General features: G+C 55.3%; 1 protein-coding gene across 1 annotated transcript in view; it reads left to right on the top strand.

The window, feature by feature from the left end:
- The window catches only part of CAMTA1 (calmodulin binding transcription activator 1), an 899,418-nt gene that overhangs the window by 641,537 nt on the left and 236,776 nt on the right, over window positions 1–21,105 (top strand). The window lies entirely within an intron of this gene.

A 21,105-nucleotide genomic window follows, 5' to 3' on the forward strand; every position in this document is an offset into this window, starting at 1 on the left:
CGTGGGCACCACGTGGTCACCTGCACGGGCAGCATCTCGTGACCCCAGAGGACCTGAGCTCAGGCTGCTTCTACGGGGCCTTTGGGGAATCGGCCCTGGGGCCTTGAGAAGCCCCCGCTGCCGGCCGGCATGCAGCTTCTCTCCTCACCTCAGCAGCACCACTGAGGGCTCCGTGTGCCACGGCTGGCAGGGCCCTTAGAGGCTGCCCCAAGCTCAGCTGCTGCATCTCCTAGACAGACGCTGAGGCCCAGAGAGGGCAGGGTCGGGCCCAGGGTCACCCAGCCGGTCAGCGATGGAGCCGGGCTGGGATCAGCCTTCCCGGCTCCTTCCTGCCTCTGCCCCCCGCGGCCTTGACCATGGTTAGCACTGCGTCCTCCCAGGCCCTGAGCCTTGCTGGGGCCGTGGAGGTGCAGCCTCTCCTGCAGGCTGGGCCGCTCCAACGCTGGGCCAGACAGCCAGGGTCCTCGGCCTCCGTCTCTGCCAGCGTGGCCTCTCCTCTTTGGGATTTTCTAGTGCTTTGGCTCAGGCCTTCCTGCCTCCTTCTGTGACCCCTCTTGGGCCCCGCAGTCCCTCCTTCTGTGCATTCCTCCCCCTACCCGCTCCCCCAGGAGGACAAGCCCCCATGTCAGGCCAGACTTGCCAGCAGATTCTGTATGGCTCATTTGGAAACTATTCTGCTTCTAATGAGTGTTTTTCTTTTTGCCCTTGTCCTCTAAAATGCTTAATGAATGTTTTCCACGCTCAAGTGAAGCAGGGGGTGTGTCCCTGTGTGTCTGCCACCGCCATTCATTCGGGGCTGCGTGTCTGTTGAGACCAGCTCGCAGGGGCAGAGGCAGCGCGGGCTGCTCCCTGGACCACCCCACAGCCCACACACAGGCCTGCAGGCCCCTGAGTGCTGCTGTGCAAATACAGGGACCCTGGGGCTTTGGGGGGACCCCGGGACTGGGGGCTCCTGGATCACTGAGAGTGGCAGACGTTTGGGTTCCAAGTTCTGGCACCCGGCCACCCCGGGTACTGACTCTGGGCCAGGCAGTGCACCGGCCCCGCACCACGGGCCCCCGGGTCACCCGGGAGAAGACCAGGCTCCCAGGGCGCCCATCTCTTCTCCCCGGGGTGCCATTGTTACCCTTCTTATAGGTGGGGCTAGAGGCAGCTTCAAGCGCCACGGAGGGGCAGCTGCCGTTCAACCCCACACTCTGCCTCCCGCCTGACCTTGAGCTTTGCCAGCCCAGGACCCCCAGGAACAGTGGGTGCAGGGGGCTCGCCTCCACCAAGTGCCACAGTACAGAGGCAGCGCAGAAGAGTGCAGGGGCGGCAGGCATAGAGCCAGCTTACCAAGGGGGCTCACTCCAGGCTGCGCTGGCCCCCCAAAGCTCCCCACCCTGGAGTGGAGGGAGGCCTCAGCCAGAGGACTCGCTGCCTTCCAGGGCAGGAGGGAGACCCCAGTGTTGCTCGGGCAGAGCCCAGGCTCCCCTGACAAGTGCCCGTGAGAAGTGCACTTCCCCACCTGGCTGGCGAGGCCTGGGGGGGTCGAGCTGAGGCTCTAAATCCCTTTGTTGGATTGTGGGTCCCCAGCTGGCCTTTCACCCTCAGCGTGGTCAACTTCTGCCCACCCCGTCCTGAGAGCAGGCTTTCCCGAGGCAGAAATACCAGGACTGGGGGGGTGTCCCCCAGAGCAGGGCCCCTGGGAGGAGGGCATTTCTCCTGCCAGGAGGAGGGGACTTAAAAGGCAGCTGCTGCGGGGAGGCAGTGACCCAAGACCTCCCAGGGTTAGCGCTAGGGTTAGGGTTAGGGCTAAGGTTAGGGTTAGGGCTAGGGTTAGGGTAAGGGTTAGGTATAGGGTTAGGTTTAGGGTTAGCGCTAGGGTTAGGGTTAGGGTTAGGTTTAAGGTTAGGTCTAGGGTTAGGGTTAGCGCTAGGGTTAGGGTTAGGTTTAGGGTTATGTCTAGGGTTACTGTTAGGTTTAGTGTTAGGTCTACGGTTAGGGTTAGGTTTAAGGTTAGGGCTAGGCTTAGGTTTAGGGTTTGGTCTAGGCTTAGGGTTAGGTCTAGGTTTAGGGTTAGGTTTAGGGTTAGGGCTAAGGCCATGGTTAGTTTTAGTGTTTGGGTTAGGTTTAGGGTTTGGGGTTTTGAATGTCTTATACAGTCCAGCGGGCCGCAGAGAAGGCCTTTTGCTCACCTCTGGGGCCATCGTAGCGAACAGTCCCGTTTCAGCTTCTGCCCCAGAAACAGGCCTGGACACCAGCCTGTCCTGACGGAGCCCCACCATCCTTTAGGGCCCTCTCCTGCCACAAGTGCCCCTGGGGCCTCCTCACCTCTGAACAAGGCCTTACCCTCCCCAAAGGCAGCTGAGCTGCACCATATTCATCCGCAGTGTGCAGGGAGTGAGCAGGCTGTGGGCTTAGGGCCTCCCCTCCCACCTGGGACTATGGCACCAGAGTGGGCCTGGGGCGTTTCCCAACACCACACCCACAGGACCTCAGCATATGGTTCCGTCCATCGACACCAGACCTGTCTGTGGACGTAAGGGCCTCTCTCTGAGCCAAGTGCCTCTGAGGCTCCCCAGGAAAGCCTCCGATCTCATCACTTCCCTCAAGTAGCAACGTTGGGGTGAGGTGGGGTGGTGGGAGTTCTAGGCAGAGGGAACCCCCGGCCCCTGCAGCGTGGCCCAGAGGCCACCATTCCAGCTCCCACCCGGAGCAGTCAGTGGGCGGATGTTTGGGATGGTGTTTGTTTGAACCTCTTATAATAGTGGGATTGGGGTCACACAGGGAAATATTCATTAGCTGTTTGACTCTGGGCATTTGAGCTCATTTCTCTGAGTCTCAGTTTCCTCATCAGTAAAATGGTTATGAGAATGGCGTGGACTGCACAGGACTGTTGTGAGAATTCCCTATAAATGAAACACAGAGCACATGACAATGGAGCCCAGCTCGTGGCCCACGGCAAGCACTCCGTAGATGATGGACAGCTCGACGCCATCAGTACCAGTTTGGACCTATAAGGGGACATCCTGACGCCCCCAGGGAGCCCTGTGATCCCCACCTCGCACCTTCCCTTCGTCTCTCACAGCGCCCCGACCAAAAGCGGGGACGGTCAGGCCACCTCCGCTCCTTCCTGCCACCCTCCTCTGCAGTGGGGACACCGTCATGGCTGTAAATGTCCCTTGTGCCCACTCCCCACCCAAAATGACTTGAAATCTATCTGGGGAATGATCGGCTCTTTTGCAACCCATGTGCCCCCCGCCATTGTCCCCCTCACTTTATCTGGAAGCGTGGCGCCACCTGGGACCAAACCCTGCAGCCCTGAGCGTGGCCTGCAGGTGAGCTGGGTCACCAGACGGGACCAGCATCCCCAGCGGGGCAGCTGGAAGAGGGTGTCTGCACTCACCCCTCGTCTCCAGGCTCATCCTAATGGGGGCACGTCTCCACTCGGGGTGAGCTGGGCCCCACTAGGAGGCCAGCCCTGAGACGTGGGAGACAGTCTCTCCCCCACCTTTTTCCTTCCTTTCTTTCTCTCTCTTTCATCTTTTTTTTTTTTATGGAGGATATTATAGCTTTATAAAAAGTACTTGAGGCTTCTTGCTCAGTAAGGGTTTTTGTGTTCCATCGGGGTGAAATTGAAGTGTCCAGGAAATAAAGCATCCCAGAGCCCACCCTGTACGTGGGCCCTCGAACGACGCCTCACAGGCTTAGAGTGACAGAGGCGCTGCGGTCAGGCTGACTCTCTGTCCCAAACGGGGCATTTTGGCCCACGTGGTGCAGGTAACAGAAGCGAGCTGGTGCCTGAGGAGTCCCTGGCCCCTGGGCCTGGGTTGGTGGGGAGGGGAACACGCCCCAGGCCAGCCGGCCCCTCTGTGCTCCATCCTGCAGACCCCATAAGGAGGATGTGGCAGATGCCACGTACGGGCTGGGCTGAGGCAGAGGGTGCAAGGCTCGGGGACACCACAGCCCTGGCACTGGGTGGCCCTTGGCACTTGGTGGGGACTCCAGGTCCAGCTCTTTTGGTTCTCACAGCTGCCCTGGGAGGGAGTCAGGACTGGGCAAATTCGCCCTGACTTTTTCAGAAGAGGAAAACGAGGGTCGAGGAGAATTTGGGACCCCCAAAGACTAGAGTAAGCAGGGCCCGGTCCAGGCCCTTTAAAGACACACGGCCCCATCCTCTGGAGCTCACAGGCCACAGTGCCCGGGCCGAGGGGCACGGGCGGGGCAGGGAGCAGAGATGAGAAGGGGGAGTGGCTGACGGGTCCTGGATGTGTTAACCTCTGGGGGTCGGTGCCCATGTCAAGAAGGACAAGAGAGTCTGACGCTTCATCTCTGTTCCACACCCTTGGCTGTCCTTCCCCAGCTGACAGTGAGCTCTCTCTAGCCCACCGGGGACTGGGCAGCACAGAGAAGGGAGCCTCCAGGCCCAGAGCATTTGGGGAGAACTCCTGTGTGGAGAGGCAGGTGAAGGACCCTGTGGCGCCAAAGTCATTTCTGACCCTGAATTTATGTGCCTAGTAGGTGATACTGGAAGCCCATCAATGCGATGAGTCCAGAGAAGTGGACATAGAGTGGGCTGGGTGGTCAGGGGAGGCTTCCTGGAGGAGGAGGTGAGCTCAAGGGTGGAAGAATGGGGCAGGGATGTTCTTCCATGCCCTTTCTGACACGTGGCAGGCCTGGGCCACAGTGTACAGTGACAAGAATGTGTGGGACCCCAGGTCCACAGACCAGGCACAGGGCTGTCTGAGAAGAAGGCCTCAGGACAAGTGTCCCAGGCCCTGGTGCCAGACTTGGAGGGGACGTAAGGGGAGAACATGCACGCCATCTCTGCTTGGGCCCAGGAGGAGAGACCAGGAGAGATGGGGCCGGCCGACCAGAGGCTGCACATTCATCACTGCTGTGAAAGCCTCTCCAGGCTGAAGGGAGAGCAGTGGCCTTTCACCCTTATCATGATTATTACCAGTAACAGTAACAATAGCCATTGTAAGTCAGGGCTACCATGGCCCAGCAAGCGACCGTGTTGTCAGCTAATTATGGAGATGGACAGAATCTGGAAAGAAGTGCAGGGGGCCAGGGATACGAGGACAGGGTTCCAGAAGGGGTGTTGGAGGACAGGTGAGTGGGGGGTGCTGGGTGTAGCAGGGCAGAGACCATGCAAAATGGAGCATGGCTGCGGGACTGGTAATTAGACCAGAGCCTCAGCCCATAAGCCGCCAGGAGGCTTTTTACACTCAGAGACAGGAGCAGACAAGTAGCAAGTGGTGAAGGCCTTTTGCGACGGAGAAGGCGCGTGTGGGAATGAATTGTGGTCTCCGACAGATCTCTCTGGAGCTGCCTCCTTGTTCCGGTTTTATTCTATCTAGCAGCTTCCACTTCTTTCTCCATTTAATGTGCCTTGAAGAACGTGATGGGAAGATAAGGTAGACGCTAGGAGTTTACGGCACTATGCAAAAAATTGCTCAATTCCATTAAGATTTCAGGATCTTTGCCAAGGCTGCGCAGCAGAGCTGATATTATTTCCTTCTTAGACATCTTTGCTTGATTGCAATTTACGATGCCGAAGCCTCTGCTGTACCACCTAAAGCCTCCAGAAAATATATCTCCCCAAAGCGGCCATTATCCTCTCTAAGGAAAGTCACTGGGCGTTTTCCAGAAGCTTCTCTCATCCTGGTCCCCTCCTCGGGGACAGGGGCGTGCCCAGGTGGTTGGCCTTTGCACCTGGTCACCTTGCAGGGGGAGCAACCCAGAAAGTCCCTGTGATCAGGTCTCAGCTACTTGACCTTCACCCTGCAAATCGCAGCTGCCTGTGCTCTTGGAGCCCTGTAGGGAAGTGGGATGCCTTGCCCCTACCTTGTGGACGAGGGGGTTCCTGAGTATGGGGGAGAACTTGTAGCCACTGGACAGGCTTCCCACTGGCCACGTGCTGGGACCCCTGGACCCGTGGTCCTTCCAGGCCCACAGTTTGGATTTGAACTCAGCTCTGCCTTCTCCTAGCCACGTGACTGTGTCAAGTGAATTAACCTCTGCGAATCTTATGTCTGTGTCTATAAAATAGGCATGAAATACCTCCCTCTGGGGGTCACTGGGAAGATGAACTGAGCCAATGCCCACAGAGATCTTGGGTCATGCTTGGCCCTAGGCAATGGTGGCTGGCTCATCCCTCTGTTGTGACCATTTCCAGCCATTTTTGCTCCAGGGGATTGAGTGGGTGGGTATAATTGGGGAGGGGGGTCCCCTGAGAATGTCCCATCCAGACCACCTTTCAATGGGCAAATTACTCATCTAACAGATGCGACCATGTGATGGCAAACCCAGTTCCCTAAGTTACTCTGTGTCTCTGCTCGGTTAGTGAGAAGCAACCTCCACATTCCAGCTGTCTGTCTGCTGCAGCCCTTTCCCCAGGGCCCCCTCGGCTCCCTGCCCCGCTGGGACTGACCACCGTCTATCCTGGCCCATCCTGCAAACCCTCTGTCCTTCCCTTAGAGGACAGGGCTGCCCGGGCCAGGCTGGGAGACAGAGGAAGAACGAAGCTGCACGAGTTGCAGTTCCTTAGAGATGGAAATTATTAATTAGTCTTAGTATCCAGACCTTGTCAGCCTCTTAATCCTTCCGTCTGCAGAGGGGTTTCTGCCTCCATGGTGTGTGTTGTCAGCTTGGCTAGGCGATTGCTTTTAATATAAAGGCGGAACAATGGGCGATACAGTTTGGTTACTATCTTTATGTATCAAGCCAAACAATTCCTGCTCCCCTTCGACAGAACACCCTTCAAAGACGGGGAGAAGGCAAAAGCGGCTTAATTTCCCTTCTAGATGGCTTCTAGTGTGGGCTTTTGTTTAATTATCCTTTTCATGTAATCTTCAGCTGACATTCTGTCCTGGATATCCTAATCTTCTTTGGAGCAAAGGGGAAAGTGTGGTTTCCAAAGCAAAAGACAAAAGTTTGCTTCAAGGAAACACTCCTATTTTGCTTCTGAAGGAGCTCAAAGGGCCAAGAATGAAATTCAGGTGTCCTTTGGTAGAGTGAAATGGAAAATGCAAGTTTTTGGTGACAAGCTCCATGTGTGGACATCAGCACTCGCTTAGGCCTCCGGGGACACCCAGCTCGTGAAGTTGGCCTGCTTGGGGGTGCTGTAGACTCTGGTCCCCCGACGTGACATCATAACTGCTTTTACCACCGTTACTATTTCGGTGGCTCCGGGATGCAGGTATTCCCAGGTGAGACACATCACACACCCCAGACTCACTACAAATAGTTTTAGCTAGACAGGTATACGTAGATGTGCACAGGTGAACACAGGTATACATAGGTGTGCGTAGGTGAATACAGGTATGCACAGGTGTTCACAGGTAAACATAGGTGAACACAGGTGTGCACAAGTGAATACAGGTATACACAGGTGAATGCAGGTATACATAGGTGTGCACAGGTGTGCACAGGTATACACAGGTGAACAAGGTGTGCACAGGTGTACACAGGTGAATACAGGTATGCAGAGGTGTGCACAGAACACAGGTATACACACGTGTGCACAGGTGAACACAGGTATGCACAGGTGAACAAGGTGTGCACAGGTGTGCACAAGTAAATGCAGGTACACACAGACATCACTGCTCCTCTCACCTCCCCCTCAGTTCATCTGCTTTCTTCCCAGGAAAGCGTCTGGGGGTCCTGAAGGAGACTTCTTGCCATGCCACCCCACCCCCCAAATGGACAGGACTTCCTGGGAGCTTTCCCCTCTCCTTTTCCGGACACACCAGTGTCCCCCCTTGGATATGTGTCTGGTTGTCCTCGCCCCTTGCCCACCTCCCATTCTTCCCTTGGTTGTCCTCGCCCCTTGCCCACCTCCCATTCTTCCCTCACCCCTCACCTCCAGCTTTCCTCTTCATCCTCCGCACCATGACGGGGCTGTCTCCAGTTCACCGGTGACCTCTGCGTTGCAAAACGCAAAGGTCACCTCACTGCCACCCTCATTTTTCGGACCTCCCAGCAGCACTTACCAAGGTTGGCCATCCCCTCTTTCTGGAATGTTCTCTTCTCCTGCTGCTGGCTATCTCCCTCACTGCTCGTTCTTTACAGATCTCACCCCTTTTCCTCAAGCCCTAGATCTTGGAATGTCCCTGAGCTTCCTAGGCCTTCCCTTCTCTGTCTTCACCGTCTCCTTGGGTCCTCTCACCTGGGCCCACAGTTTCACATGCCAGTTTTATGCCAATGACTCCCACACATATAGCTGTACCCTGCCCTCACCAGTCAGCGCCTTACTTTTAAACTCAGCCCTCTGTGCAGGGGCCCCTCCTGACGCCCCACCTCATTTCCCCTCTCTCTCCTGCAAACCACTCTGCCCCCCAACAAACACTGGATTATCAAATGTTTAAGGTAAACGGAAAAGCTGAGAGACTTTTACAAGCACCCTATACCAACCAACCAGACTCTCTCAATATTTTGCTATATTGTTTTATCACTTACACGTCCATCTCTCCAGAAATCCGACTTACTTGTTTTTCATGCATTTCAAACTAAGTTGCAGACAACAGTACACCTCCCCCAACACGTACTGGTGCAGAGTACGCATGTCGGTAACCAGAGTTCAATATTTAAAGTGCAATTCTTGTCTTCTGCTTTGAAAATTTACACACAATGAAACAGTTGGATGCACAAATGTTAACATACTAGTTGATGAGTTTCCATCAATACGTGCAGCAACAGAACCCAAGCCCGCATGGAGATTTAGACTATTACCATCACCCCAGAAAGCTCCCTCCTGTCGTTTCCCAGTCGGTCCCCACACCCATGTCCCAGAGGTTACCATTGTCCTGTTTTTTCCACTATGGATTAATTTTTCCTGTTCTAGAACTTCATACAAATGGAATCATCCAGCAAGTACTCTGTTTTTCTTTACTTTTTTTTTTTTTAAATTTAGGCTGCGCCAGGTCTTGGTTGTGGCGTGCAGGATCTTCGCTGTGGTGTGTTTAGTTGCGGCATATGGGCTTCTTAGTTGCGGCTTGTGGACTCTTAGCTACGGCATGCATGTGGGATCTAGTTCCCCGACCAGGGATTGAACCCAGGCCCCCTGCACTGGGAGGGTGGAGTCCTACCCACCGGACCATCAGGGAGGTCCCCCAGCAAGTACTCTTGGGTGAGGCTTCTTTCACACAGCGAAATCTCTTGTGCTTCGTCCACCCTGTTGCGACATCAACTGTGTTATTTATTCATTGTCTATCCTCCTGCCCCACCCCCATCCTTCAGAAGTAAGCTCCTCAAGGGCAGGGGCATTATGTTGTGTTTGGAGCCTAGAACCATGCCTGGCACCGGAGTCCATGTTTGTTGGGTGGGTGTGAATAGACTTTATCCACATCCAGAAGGCAGGCTTCAGGGCTGGGTCCCCATTTCCTGGGGATGGTCCCAGACCCTCCCATGGCTGTGCCCAGGCCCCAGCTATGCCCCACAAGGACAAGCATCAGAACTTGGTAAAGAGATGAGGGCGGTTGGGATCTTCCGACAGCGCACCCCTCTCCTTCCTCCGCGCCATCCCTCCTGAAGGCTCGCTCTTTACACCGGCCGTAGTTTAGAGAGTACGCCCTGGAAGGGTTATCCCGGGGGCATGAGACTTGAGAATTCTGTGGGAGGTTAGCTTAGAGGATGGAGAGGGAAATCCAGAGCAGAAAGGTTTGTTGATCCTGAGTTGCTAAAAAATTTCTTAACTTGAAGACAGAGTTCTCAGAAAAAGGCTGTCTGTTGCAAAGAAATTAGCTCCCGTGGGTCTAGTTTTGCCTTCTCTGCTGTTTCCCTGCTGCTGGAGGGCCAGGGCTTCAGGAGACCCTGGGGGGCATCCTCAACTCAGGTCCCTTGTCTGGGTTAAAGTCTGAGGGCAGGGGGCAGGACACAGCTGCTCCGGGAGCCCACGTCCCCCTGTCACCGAGGTGATCTGATCCATAGACAACATATGTCCCGGTCCTTAATCCATTTACATTTAAGGTAATTATCGATGTGTATGCTCTTATTGCCGTTTCGTTCATTGTTCTGGATTTGTTTTTGTAGGTCTTTTTTTTTCCTTTCCTCTTTCGTTCTCTTCTCTTGTGATCTGATGAGTATCTTTGGTGTTGTGTTTGGATTCCTTTTTCTTTTTTGTGTGTATATCTGTGATAGATTTTTTCATCTGTGGTTACCACGAGGTTTTGATATAGCCATCTATACATATATATATATATATATATATATATATATATATATATATATATACACACACACACATGATTGTTTTACGATGCTGGTCTCTTAATTTCAAATGCATTGCAAACATCCTGCACTTGTACTCTCCTCCTCTCACGATGACTGGTTTTGATATCATACCTGTGTGGATGTATCGCCAAGGCCCACTTCCAGTCATCCCAGGGGGAAATATAAGACCTGCTGGCTTATCAGGGTGTGTCTGACAGCCCAAGAGGGCTTTGCTGTTCTGAAGTGGAACCAACCCCATGGCAGCTGCAAGGTGTCAGCTCCCCTTAGGCTTGGCCCAGCCCCTTACCTGTAGTAGGTACTCACTTAGTCATGGGCTGAAACATTGCAGACCCTGGCACCTGCTTCAGGCCTGACCAAGCAGAAGAGAGAAGGCCCAGCCACTCAAGACCCTGGACTCGGTGTACCAGGGCCACCACCAGCTCATCTGAGAGATGACGCAGGGTCCGTGCTACCCCCACGTCCCCAGTCCTGGGCCAGGCGTGTGCGAGAGGTGGGTGAGCACTGGGCTGGTGGGTGCCTGCACCAGGGCCCAGCCTTCTGCCTGTAGGGAGGCACTGGAGAGTCCCTTCCCCCTGGTGGACAAGGCCACCAGGCTCCCCAGGAGGCCAAGCCTCTGCCCCAGGGAGGCCTGAAAGGGCCTCTCTGCCAGTCGCCCAGCTTTGAAGCAGCTATAAAGGCCAGGGGCTTGGTGGTCATGCTGACCTGGGTTCTAACCCTGTTTCTTTTTTTTTATTTTATTGAAGTATAGTTGATTTACAGTGTTGTGTTAATTTCTCTTATACAGCAAAGTGATTCAGTTATACATATATATATATATATATATATATATATATATATATATATATACATTCTTTTTCATATTCTTTTCCATTGTGGTTTATCATGGGATAGTGAATATAGTTCCCTGTGCTACACATTAGGACCTTGTTGTTTATCCATTCTGTATATGATGGTTTGCGTCTGCTAACCCCAGACTCCCACTGCATCCCTCCCCCATGCCTCCTCCCCCTTGGCACCCACAAGTCTGTTCTTTACGTCTGTGAGTCTCTCTAACCCTGTTTCTGAAGCCACGTGGAGCTGTGGCTTGGGCCACACCTTGGGTCACAGAACCCGTAACCTGGGGCTCAGTTTCCTCACCGAGAAAGTGGTTCAGTGCTGTTGTAAGGATGCAGAGATTCTGTAGTGCTTTGTATTGGGTCCATCACAGGCCAGCGCTCAGCGAACTGTGGTTATTGTTACCACAGCTGTTACAAACCCAGTGCTCACCCCACAGAGCCCCGGCCTTGAGTCCTTCCCTCCCTGACCATCAGCAGAGTTTCACCCTCTGCCTCGGCCATGCCCCTGTCTCTGGCATTCACAGCCGAAGCCCTTTGCTGAGCCCGGGTCCACACTCCCCGTGGAACGTGCCTGTCCCAGCTCACTCCAGCAGAGTCCCCAGAGCTGCCCCGACCTGGATCCAGATCCTTCCGTTGCCTCTAGGAAGCTAAGGTTGAGAAGTCCTGCCCCAAGGTCTCCCCCGCACCCTGAGGCTGAGCCCCACCCTTTCCGGGCCAGTCCCTCCCTGCCCGGGACTGAGCCCCTAGCCCTTGTGTGCCTGCATCCACAGCTGCAGTCTGCTGTGTGTCACCCACGTCTCCTGCCCCATCACACCCCCTCTCTCTGGGGCATGTCAGAGCAGTCAGCTCCACCGTCCCAGGGGAGCAGGGGAACGAGGCCCACCCCTGACGGGCATCACCATGCTGACAGCCCCGGAGATGCTTCCTGACACACTGCTGCTCCCTGCTTCCTGGGAGCAGCTGCCTTTGGCGGTGGCTGGGGAGATGAGAGGGGCTGGAGCCAGGCCCAGGGATGAATGGCGTGGCACCTCCTCAGCCAGTCCTGGCTCCTGAAAAGTTAAGCAGTATGGACAGCGCGGGGCAGAGAGCTGCAGCAGACGGAGGGTCCCTGGGGGCTGGAGGCTGCACGGACTCTGAGGTCAGCCTCAGTGGCAGGATCCCGGGTTACTGGGACCCTGTGAAGCTCTGAGCGGCCGGGTGGAGAGGGGTCCAGGGCAGTGATCCTGACTCTGCAGGAGGGGCTCCCCAGGCCCCAGGCCAGGCCCCTCTCAGCTTGGGAGGTTTCAGCTTCACTGGGAGCAGAGCCCCAAAGGCCTCAGAGACCAGCTGGCCCCACCCCTTTGTCTGCATAGGAAAGCGGTTACCCAGGGACGCTGGAAGATTTACCTCGGGGCACCTGAGTGACGGGAGGAGCTGGGCTTGAACCCCGCTTCCCGACGGCCAGGCCACGCCTCTTTCTGGGACACCCCTTTACGTGGAGACTATGGGTGACCCACAGCCTTTCAACATTCCAGGCCACTTCCCAGGCCACCCAGGCATGCAACTCAGTCGCCAGCCGTTGGGGTCTGCTCAGAGGATGCAGGCTCACAGCATCAGCCTGAGTCCAGCTTAATTAGATCAAAGACCATTCTGCTGCCGGAAACAGGTCGCGTCTTCAGACCCAGAAATGATGTTGGCGTATAATCCCTGTTTGGCATGATGATCGCTTCTTTGGGAAAGAGACACACAGATGCTCCCTCAGTTGGTGTGGCCGATTGGGAGATGGCCAGATTTTTGTAGGTGTTGAGATGTTGTCCCATAATGCAGCGGTGTGCTGGTAAATGTTTAACAACCAGTTCCCGGGGGTGGGGGGGGGCATGGGAGCAGCAGGGCACAAAAACAGATTCCTCGTGGGTAACATTTGCCAGTTTCCATGGTGTAAATACTCCTACCGCAGCCGATCTCAGGGTTCCTATTTGGTGTCCATTGGTTACAACATTCTTGAAAATTTAACAAGCAGCTCTCACAAGCCGGCTCAGCACACCACTGTCCCCTCAGTGTAGCACAGACACGGGAACCGAAGCCCATGTCCCACGTCCCAGGACCTGTTTGGGCCTCCCCAGGCCTCGCCCACGACGAAGGCTCATGCCTTGTGGAGTAAAAGACAGAGGTTCCCACTTGAGTTTCCACGGGGACGAGTCAGCTGCCACCATGGAGATTTCTGAGGCCAAAGGACATCTTCCTTGGGCATCTGAGACCTGCTTCCAGGGTGGTCTCTGTCCCCTTTGTGTTTGTCACACCTCCCCAGACCTTCCAATAGAATGCCAGCCCCAGACTCCAGGCTACCCTGTCCCCGCCGTCCCCATGCCTGGGATGACTCAAGTGGACCTTTCATCAGGGTCATGGCCATGCTGCCCTTGGGTCCCTCTTTCATGGTTAAAGTTGCTTCCTCCCCAGGGCTCCACCTCCCAAGGCACCGTCCTGCTCTCAAGATCTTGCTTCTCTCACTCGAGGCAGGAGCAGGGGCTTCCCTGCCTGCCTTCCCGGCACACCCAGGCTATGAGTTCGAATCCCAGCTCTGCCGGTACTCCCCTGGGGAGTAGCCTATCCTCTCCGGGCCTCAGTTTCCTCACCTGCACAATGGAGATGAGAATAGTACCTGCCTCTGGAGGTCGTTGGGAGGGAAAAAAAAGCCCCAACACGCGTGAAGCACTCAGCATGTTGCGTGGCACGTAGTACATGCTCAATAAAGAGGAATCTGTGGTAGCAATGACCGCGCTGTGACGCACAGCCACCTGCGCCTCCATGTATTCCCCACTTCCTGTAGCAAATGCACAAGGCCCCTCGGCAATTATCACCTGTTCTTGAATCTCCTCGGGTTAACCCATGAAGCAAACCAGTTGTGGTGACCAAGCGGGGACTAGGAGGGCAGCACTCTGTGGGGTAATAAACCTTCACTTGAGGTGGAGCTACGACCCCCTAGCTCGGGGGCCAGGATAAGCCATCTCAGAGTTTTAAGGCCAAAAGAGACATCAGTGATACTCATCCTGTTTTTACTTAAAATGTTAGCATTTGTCTCAGAGTGATGAGTGTTTTGGGTACCTTCTTAAATTTTAACCCGTGGTGTGTGACCCATCCATTGCCTCACCCTAGTTCCAGCCTTGCCCAGTACGTCCACTGGGGACCAGCCTGTGCTCGCAAGGGTTGCTATTGGGGTGACTCGAGAAAACTTGCGAGAAGAAACTGCTTTCAGGGCTTCCCTGGTGGCGCAGTGGTTGAGAGCCCACCTGCCGATGCAGGGGACACGGGTTCGTGCCCCGGTCCGGGAAGATGCCACATGCCACGGAGCGGCTGGGCCCGTGAGCCATGGCCGCTGAGCCTGCGCGTCCGGAGCCTGTGCTCCACAGCGGGAGAGGCCACAACAGCGCAAGGCCCACGTACCACAAAAAAAAAAAAAAAAGAAAGAAAGAAACTGCTTTCACATGCCAGTGCTAGAGTGGCCCAGAGGATAGGGTAGGTGTCCGAGCCTTGGCTGAGGGACAAGGAGGGAAGGACCATAAAGAATGTCCCCAAAGCTGCACTTTCCAGGACATTCGGAGCCAGTGCCCCAGCATGGGGAACCCAGGCGCCTGGCCTGTCCTCAGTCCTGTTAATTGCCTCCCATTGGAGCCCTTTGCTGCGATTCAGCTGGGCTCTTCTCAGTTGTCCATACATCACAATTCTGCTCCCAGACCCGTCTCGGGGCCTCTGACCTATTTCCCAGAGCCGTGCTCCCTTTCTCTTACCTCCCCACACTTCCCCCAGGGAGATCAAACCACAACAACCTGCCTTTTCTTCTGGGATCTGCCCAGCCACCATCTGACTCTCTCTAGGCAGTCATGGTTCAACCTGGCCCAGGTGACCAGAGCCTTTCCGCAGACAGATCTGCAGATCCACAGCCATGTGGAGGCTGGGCCCAAGTGCTGGGCATGCCCCTGCTAGCCTGGGGTACAGGCTGGGGTGGGTGCAGACCCTGGTCTCCAGCACCCACTCCAAAGAGTTCGAATCACCCCCCAGCTTCACTCTTCAAGCCTCGGGGACAAAGGGACCCGGGGAGAGGGGTGGAACCAGAAACTGCGACTTGGCCTTGTCCACCCAACCTTTCTGCCCATCTCATCACACACACACACACACACACACACACACACTGATACACAGATACACACATACATACACACACACACACTGATACACAGATGCATGTACACACACAGACACATGGATACACAGAGACACACACATACACAGGTACACACACACACCGATGCACGGATACACACGCACACCCAGAGATGCTTCACCCCCTGAGAAGGACCAGCCTGCAGGTGTAGCGCCCTGACCTCATCTCCACCAAGTGTGGGAAAGGAGGCGCCCAGGTCCTGCCTCAAAGACCAAAATGCTCCATGAAACGAGAGTTTTCTCTGAGGTTTTTATACATTATGTATTAACACGCAGGCTACGCTTCTCTCAGAAACTGGCTTGAAAGGCTGGTATGGGTGGGGGGGGGTGCGGTTTGCAAGTGGAGCCGCGGCCGCGGCCCTGTGTGAACGTGACCCCGCCGCGTTCTCTGTGTGACCCGAGTTGGCAGCAGCCTGCGCGGGGCCACACGGAAGATGCACGGGGCAAGCAAAGCGGACACAGCGCTGCCGCCGCTGCGGCTCTGACCACCCAAGCTGGGGGGGCGGATCCAGCAGCCACCAGAGGCAGACGCAGGGAAAGTGCTCTGAAGGGTCAAAAGCCCACCGCATTTACAAAATCAGGCCGAGGGAGGGCTGTTGCCAGCCGTCGGTGTGGGAGCCCCAGGGGAGGAAGAGGGCTGGCAGCTGCGGGGAAGCGGGTCCCACCTGCGGCTGCAGAGGGTCCTCTGGGGCATCACTCTGGCCCCTAACCCGCCGCTCAGCTCTCTCCCTCAGGGGCCATTAAAGGACACAGCCAATAAGAGTCGAGCGTCTTGGGCAGGAGAACCTCCCTCTTTGCCAGCCCTCAGGAGCATCTGTGGAGGTGCAGAGTCTGCAGAGTTGTTGAGGGGGAGACACTGGGGGGGAGACACGCCCCCCCTTTCTCCTTCTTGCCCCACGAAGCACAGGAATGCCCTCTGAGGATGGAAAACAGAGGCCCGGAGGGCCCGGACCCGCCCGGTGTCCCACAGCTCCTCCCTGCAGCCAGGCAAAGCCTAGACCCACGTGCCTTCCCCTGGACAGGCCACCTTGGCCAAGCCACCGAGGACCTGTGCCTCCTCTCGGGAAGAGGACAGGAAAAGAAAAAGCTGTCAGCTCCTTGCTAGGCCTGCCCGGGGCCTCTGGACAGGTCCAGATGACTTTTGTTTCCCTAAGCGGCATTCTACATCGTCCTAGCACAGATCCCGCGAGCCTCTCCTGCCTATGCCCGGACAGAAGCCAGAAAACGGTTCCCAGCTGAACGTGGGCTCTCCAGTCCACAAACCCGAGAGCTCCTGTGAGCGTGTCAAGGCCGGGTCCCCGAGAGTGGTGGCTCTCAACAGCCACACTCACAGCCTGAAGGCCAGGGGTTAGAGGTCATGGTCCAGAGCAGACCTCACTGGCCCAGACCCCAGGGCAGGGGCCTCCCCTGGGACCCCATGGCACCCCCGTCCCCTTCCTGACACTTGCCCGGCACTGTTGGTACAGCCTCATAAGGACTGTGTCTGGGTGACTAAGGGGACCCCAGGAACGTTGGTCCTGGAGATTCCCTCACACGTGTGGCCAGCTCTCCTCACCTCTGGGGTTGCTGGAAATCAGGTCCAAGTGCACGCTTTAGACTTGTTCATCGTCATGGAAATACTCTGTACTCCCAGCTCTGGACTGGAGGAATCAGTTCATGCCAGCAGCCGAGGCCCAGAATGTGCTTTGCTTTCCCGAGGCTCCAGGCTGGAGACCTTCTGTCCTTGTTCATTCATTCATTCATTCGTTCGCTTATTCACTCATTCACACCTTCAGTGGGAGTGTTTATTCCTCCTCTATTCCTCCAAGAAAAACCCATCACACACCTGCCCATGCTCTGCCTGCCGTGCTGTAGACACCTGCCTGCCCCTGGGTGGAGCACCGGCTGGAGATCTGCCCGCTGTCCGCGTGGTGAGGAACTGGTCAGGGATCTGCTTGCCATCCCCGGTGCCAGGAGGCGGGAGACATGGGCCCAGGGGCCGTGGCTGTCTATGATCGGAGACCGAGTCATGGCGGGGGGCTCCTGACCTTTTTCCACTATTGACATTTCTCCTTGGTCACCCAACCACGTGACCTGGGGCGCATTTTTTTATTCTCTTGGCCCTTTGGTTCCCCTGTCTATAAGTGGGTGTTATGAGACTTATTTTGTAGGGACCTTGTAAAGGTTCCATGAAATCGCCTACAGAAAGCTTAGCGCTAGTAAATGTTGGCTCATCCTTCCACGTGGCCCTGTGGAAGTCCCCTCCCCTCTCTGGGCCCCCCCCTCAATGGTGGTCCTAGCTTGGGAGAGGACAGTGACACCCTACCGTCCCCCAGCCAGGCTTCTATTTGTCCTCTTCAGCTCTCTGGACGACACATTTTACAGTACTGTCCAGAAGAGCTCAAATAAACTCACAGCCAAGGGGTCTTTCCTGGGGTCTTCGTGGGGGAAGGACAGAGCTGTCAGGGCCTGGTAAGCCTATCCCTAGAGAATCCACAGGTCAGCTCCACCCAGGGTCACTGAGCAGCCTGCTAGGCTCTGAGATCTTGTTTTTAAATGCGCTAGAGGAACTCACTCTTCAGGCATCAATGCACCGTGCCGGGTGCTGGGGACACAGGGATGACCAGGCAGATGGGTATCCTGCCCTCTGGACACTTACAGTCCGGGGGTGGCACAGAGAGCGCACATGCTCACGGGAGCCCAGTGGGATTCCTTTGGGAAACAGAGAACGTCCCTGGATGTGTGCATTTTGCTGACACAGGCTTTCGCGTATGGAGACTCTGAGAGGAAGCATCCTCCCGAGGCTGGTGTGTCGGCGGGGCGACCCCAGGCCCCACCCATCTGGTCCTACACTCCTTGCAGGGCCAGACGGGGCGGCTTCCACCCCAAGGGCCCTCGGTTGACATCCTGTGACCTAGAAGAGGTGGCGACATGTCCCTGCACACTCCTCCATGCCTGGTCCCCCAAGCAGAAGGGACACTGTGTACTGGCGTCATCAGCTTGTTTCTGGCTGCTCAGCACACGGGGTGACTTTCAGCGGCTACAAGAGGCCACCTGGGTCCCAGTGGAAAAGTTCACATGCTCCTGGCTGGACCTCACGGGCCAGCCCCACCAGGCATCTGAATGCGAATCCCTCCCTGCCAGCCGCTCCGCCCAGGGGATGCTTTCTCCTCTGCAAGTGACACGGCGTCCTGGTTAATGTCGCAGAGGGCTACGGGGGTAAATAGTTCTTCCCCTAGGCCCAGAATCAGACTCTCCTCCTACCTCTGCTGTCGAGCTTCCCGTGCTGGGCTTCCTGGCTTCGTATCTGCTCATCGGGCAGTTTTGAGAGCTTATTTCCGTAAGAGATGCAAGTTAACATGGGCAGTCACTCTGTCGAGTGTCAATCCTCCAGGAAACATGACAGTTGGCTTCAGTGAAGCCGAAACCGTAATTACCAAGAGCAGGATTAAAAGCTGCCCCTCCACCTGGTAAGGGCATTGGTGCCAAAGTGAGTCCATTTCCCATTGGGGTCTGTGCTGCAAGATGCTGCTTCCCACAGGGGGCTTCTGATCTAGTTGTGAGGATAGGCTTTCCTGAGCCAGGTCCTTGGAGGTGGACGTGGCCTCCTAAGGCACTGCAGGTGGAGGTACGGCCTTCACCCGGCTAGGACACTCTTCCCTGGGGAAACCTTGAGCCCTCCAGGCGAGGATATAACCCAGAAGCAGTTCAGACCTTCCTGTTTCAGTAGCAAAGGCACTTGCTTCCGTGCGCATATCTCTTTACCCAAATAAGCGAGAACCGTTAACTCAGATCCATTCCACCCACTCAGGCTTTCCTCTGTGAATGTCATTTACTTTGAACATGTTCATGTTTTGCTTGTTTGTTTGTCTGCAAATAACCTAATGGAAAGTCCTTTTATTTTCTTTCCAAAACAAAGAGGAGACCATAGCACACGTTCCATCCACACATCTGAAATCCTCCAAGTCTTTTTTTATAGCACTTCCATCTGCATGGTATCCCAAGAGGTCAACCTGCCTTTACTTGAGCTGTTCCGAGCCTGACCCACCCCGGGCAGAGGTAGACTGGCTCCTTCCTTCCAGTGCATAAAGACGTCTCAAGGAGACTTGTTCATCTTAAGGGCAAAGGTGGGCACCTGCTCTAGCTTATTGCTTTCACAAACACAAGCAAGAGGGGAAGGCTGTTTCCAGCACTTTCTGGGAATGGCCAAAAATAGCCCCAAATCCCCCATGTTTGGGTTTAGAGTAGACACAGAGGGAAAATGGTCCCTGATATGTTCGACTGTTTAAAATAGGCCTTGGGTATGCATTATTTTGGTCATTAGTTAACATATCTGGGTGGGGAGAAAGGGAGGGAGCTAAATAATTACAAGTACTTCAGTGACTTTTTTTCTACTGACTAAGGTTAAAATGAATAGCGTTGATCCGTTGCCCAGGCAGTAGGCTTGTTAAAGGAAATTGTATTTAAAATGATTTTTGAGTCAAAGCAATTTGGCTGCTCCAAGGCGTCCTTTATCTTTTGCTTTCAAGAGGATAATAATATTTAAAAACGAAGTCACTCATACCATTTCCTGTCGGGAAGCCAGCTCGGTGATGGGCAGCTCTTCCTCTGGGTTTGTTTACTGGTCCCATGACGGAAAACGGAGGCTTAATGTGCTCCCTTCTGCGAGGCCTGTGTGTTCCGACCAAACAGAGATGCACGCTGTGGTCCAATCTGTGTCTTCGGCGAAGTTCTTTGTCGACATTGTTAGTGTTGGACTTTCACCAGCTTGGTTTGAGCTTCTGAACTGGAAGCTCGTGACAACCAGGTGGTTCCAGGAGGTGAGCAGACGATGGGGTGCTCTCCCACTTGGCTAAGGGGTGCCTTCCCCACGGGTGATGTGGTGGGTCGCCCAGTTGGAAAGGTGCGAGGCAACCTCCTGGGTGGCAGTGTTGTTTGTCATCCAAGTGAGTAGGGCTGGAGCAACCCACTCCCCTTTTATTTTTTTTATTTTTTTAAATAAATTTTTGTTTATTTGTTTGTTTGTTTTTGGCTGCCTTGGGTCTTCGTTGCTGCACACGGGCTTTCTCTAGTTGTGGCGAGCGGGGGCTACTCTTCATTGCAGTTCATGGGCTTCTCATTGAGGTGGCTTCTCTTGTTGCGGAGCATGGGCTGTAGGCGCGCGGGCTTCAGTAGTTGCAGCACGCAGGCTTGTGGGCTCTAGAGCGCAGGCTCAGTAGTTGTGGCACACGGGCTTAGTTGCCCCGTGGCATGTGGGATCTTCCCAGACCAGGGCTCGAACCCGTGTCCCCTGCATTGGCAGGCAGATCCTTAACCACTGTGCCACCAGGGAAACCCCCACTCCCCTTTTAGAGTGAGAAGCAGACAAGCCAACTTCCCAGTGAGCGGGAAGGAACAGAAGGTTCCAGAAGGGCCTGCTCTGCCCTGGTCCGGGCTGGGCAGGGCTTACGTGGGTAGCATGCATGGAGGCTCAGAAGAGCTGGTTCCGCCTTTTGTAGTCCTGGGATCCTCAGCTCAGACATGCCTATGAGCTGGGGGCGGTCCACCCACCTGCCTCCGGCTCACAGGAGCCCAAGGCAGTGTGGGAGGCAGCAAAGTGACAGGGAAAGAACTTTCCACTGCAAGGAATGGAGAGGACAACACCTCCTCAACGTTGCCCGGTGCCGGGCACACAGCAGCGGACCCACATGCTTTAGGTCCTTCTCTGACCTTCCTTTTATGACCTGTCCCCCAGGGAACAGGTGGGGCCGCTTCCTGACCCACGTCTGGCCACAGAAGGAGCCCGTAAAATGTAGGAAGGTGAAATGAGGACGTTTCGGGGAGTCTTTGGTCTTGCTGGGTGTGTCCTTTGCTCAGCTCTGAGGTCACCTGGCAC

Source organism: Mesoplodon densirostris, chromosome 2 (assembly GCF_025265405.1).
Source record: "Mesoplodon densirostris isolate mMesDen1 chromosome 2, mMesDen1 primary haplotype, whole genome shotgun sequence".
NCBI classification, from domain to species: Eukaryota; Metazoa; Chordata; class Mammalia; order Artiodactyla; family Ziphiidae; genus Mesoplodon; species Mesoplodon densirostris.